This window comes from Poeciliopsis prolifica, unplaced genomic scaffold, assembly GCF_027474105.1.
Source record: "Poeciliopsis prolifica strain line A6 unplaced genomic scaffold, Auburn_PproV2 SCAFFOLD013, whole genome shotgun sequence".
Classification (NCBI taxonomy): domain Eukaryota; kingdom Metazoa; phylum Chordata; class Actinopteri; order Cyprinodontiformes; family Poeciliidae; genus Poeciliopsis; species Poeciliopsis prolifica.
In genome coordinates this window covers 2615365-2618503 of record NW_026562388.1, presented here as the reverse complement: position 1 = coordinate 2618503, position 3139 = coordinate 2615365, and the positions used below count along the sequence as shown (strand labels likewise).

The 3139-nt window shown below is 36.5% G+C and overlaps 1 long non-coding RNA gene across 1 annotated transcript; it reads left to right on the top strand.

The window, feature by feature from the left end:
* The first annotated feature begins 334 nt into the window (after window positions 1-334).
* Window positions 335-2607, top strand: LOC129365464 (uncharacterized). The gene is made up of 4 exons (XR_008606523.1): window positions 335-421; window positions 1361-1433; window positions 2006-2096; window positions 2260-2607. It is a non-coding gene; the product is annotated as an uncharacterized LOC129365464 (long non-coding RNA).
* Window positions 2608-3139: the final 532 nt, after the last annotated feature.

Sequence of the window (3139 nt, the reverse complement as noted above, 5' to 3'; positions counted from 1 at the left end):
TTGAATGACGTTATCTCAACTTGAATACATCTAATTAACATATATACCCACTGTGGGTGGTTCTTATCCTCTGAGCTCGGTCCTCTACCAGAGGCCTGGGAGCTTGAGGTCCTGCGCAGTATCTTGGCTGTGCCAAGATATATATAGCCTATATATTTATATTTTTATTTTATTTTATTCAATATCTATATTTGTCAAAGTTAATCTAATAAAAAACACAGTGACGTCAGTTCCAAAGCGCTATTGTGTCAGACTCATCTCCCGCTTGCAATTAAAAAAAAAAACTCATCTCCCGCTGAAGGGGATCCAGCGACATCAAGAGATTACAGAAAATCACGCGAGATAACTGGCTTGCACCTTGTTGGGTTTTTTCAAGGGCAGAGGGGAGATTCCTGGCGTGCATCTACTTAATTTGAAGAAGGTAAGAGTCAAACTATTTTCATCAAATCCATATAAAAATATGTAACTTAAAATTTCTCTAACATTTGCACCATTTTCTACTTGTTCCATACTTGTGTCACATTATTTCATGTTCTGTAGATTAAGTCGGTTAGGTTAAGGCAGATAGCTTTTTGTTTACATTTATCGCCGCACCATGTTAGGTACATTCTGTGCGAAAAAAGTCTGCAGAGCCATATGTGGTGTACAAAGCTGCTGCCAGAGACACAAATGGACCCCAGAAATGTCACAGTTTGTTCCTCCTGAGCTCCCTGGAGGTTTAGTGGATTTTTAACACACGGATCTAACATCAGTCTATTTCTAACTATTTTAATTCTATTTCAGTAATGTTACTATGGAGGTAAATGTAGATACACACACTTTGGTACCTTTCTATCATCATCGAGATTCTTAATTAATTATGGTAATAAAAAGTCCTACATTTCAGTCGGTGAAACCTGCAGAAAGCATTGCTTTCTGAGCTTTGTTAATGTTCCTAAAATACCTTAGTTATGGATTTCTAGTATATTTTGTCAGGCTAAAACTCTCAATGGATTATTCATTATTACAGACTTGAGCTTTCTATTTTCTTTCTTTAAAATACATATTCCTCTGCTGTAAAGATGTTGGGTTTTTTTTGGACTCTTCTTTGTTGTCCCCAAATAATTGTAGCTCAGAACAATATTGAAGTTCATTGGTTTAATTTGAAATGATGTTTTTGTGTTGATTGTATGTGCTCATTTTGACCTATGTTACTATTGCTTTCTACCATGTTCAATTCACCCTGTTCTGCACATATGTGCTTGCATGTGTCCTGTGGTTATATTCATGAGGCATTCAAGGGACTTGTACTAAAAGATACAACTCAGTTCACTATGAATTGCATATTTTAATGGCTGAAAATATATCTGATCTCTTTCAGAACATCACCTGTCTGCTTAAGTTCTGGTCAAGGGGCTCATCGGCTATCAAGTTATAGATTTCAGTGGCTAATAGTAAGTTTTGCCAGATCTAAAGTGACTGAATGTAGTGTTAGAGCTTATAAAGCTAGGGTTCAGCTAAACATTTATTTGGCCAGTCTGTTTTATTTGTCTTTATTTGCGTGGGGATGTGGAAATGTAAGGAGTGTAGTCTCTCTCTGTCTCGTAGATATGACCTGTTAAAACATTTTACATTTAAAAACACCGGCATATGCGACGTTATCCATGCCCACACATAGACTGTCCATGTACTTGTAAGACATGGAATGCTTTGCATATTCATTTAAGTAGAAGGATATAGACTGTGTTGACCATTCTGTACTTTTCACATATTTCTTTGGTGATATATTCATGTCTTTATTTAAACATCTAACAGCTTCAGTTAGATGTTTAAATAAGATGTTAAACTCCATTTTAGTCATGGCATAATGAAGGGATACTAACAATTTTAAATATCTTTCAAACAGACTGCAAGCCACTGACCACTTTTGTTGTGACTTCCTTTGAATGTAGCTATGTTTTCAAGTGTGAACCTATACTGCTGGAGTTTTGAGATTGTTCTCATTGTTTTTGATCTGCATATTTAGGAAGACACTGCTGAGGTCAGACGAGAGTGCATCCTCAAAGGTCTGTGTGTACCTAAATGAAGATCCAGAGAAGCTGGTGAGGGAGTACATGGTATGTTAATTCTCTTTGTGTTGACACTAGAACTCCTAAGAGTTGTTAAAATACTTTCACCAACTAAGGTCCATGAGTGACTCAATCAATGTCAGTCTAATTTATTTATTTAATTATGTGAATTGTCTCCCCCCCCCCCAATACCCTTCCATAACTCCCTTAGGACGTTGATGAATGTGCAGAAATGGCCAAAGCCGAGACTGTCCTCGGAATCGTCATTTGAGCAGAGGTGCAGAGGCTGCCGATGCACATCTGGATGTTGGGATTGTCCTGGAGGAGGTGGAAGTTATGAACAGCTTGGGCAGTGTATCTTCTGCAATAGTGATGCTGCTGGGACTAATCTACGCACTAAACTTGAGCTACCCTCAAGTTTAGTGTGTTCAGCACTCAACTTGCTCAGTAACTCAAGCATACCTTTGAAGTAATACAGAAAATAATAATGAAATTGGATGGAAAGAACTTATCAAAGAAAGCACAAGTTCTCAATATGAAACTCGCCGCTAAGTTGAGTAAAGTTTCATATGGAAATGAGTGTTTAAAGTCTGCAGTAGAAAAGATTTATATTGTTACAGTTCTCTAAGTTGAGCAAATATACTGGCATGTTTTATGTTGTGAAGAATTAGATGGAAAATGAAACTGTAACCTTTTTGTAGTTGTTTTTTTATTTCAATGTCCAACTCGGCTGTGTTTTGTGTTGTGTAAAAAAAGATGTATAACAATTCTGAAAATACAATTGTGTTGTACCTTTTCTAATTGTTGTGTGTTCTTCCTACACTTTCACCAGTGCTATCTTAAAATGCTTGATTAACGCTTGAAAATATGTCTTTGAATTAACGTCATGAAATAATGGAAAGGATTTCCACACGATTAACTAGCTGTCTTTTAGCATGAAGCATATTTGTTGAGCTAACTTACTTTGAGTGAGTTGGACCTACTGAATCAGGTAGTGTGAAGGTACCACTGTAAAATAAGGTGGTTTCAACTAGATTTACATTCATCTTAATGAAGTTACATCATGATTTGGTCCTAAACATTCCAGATTA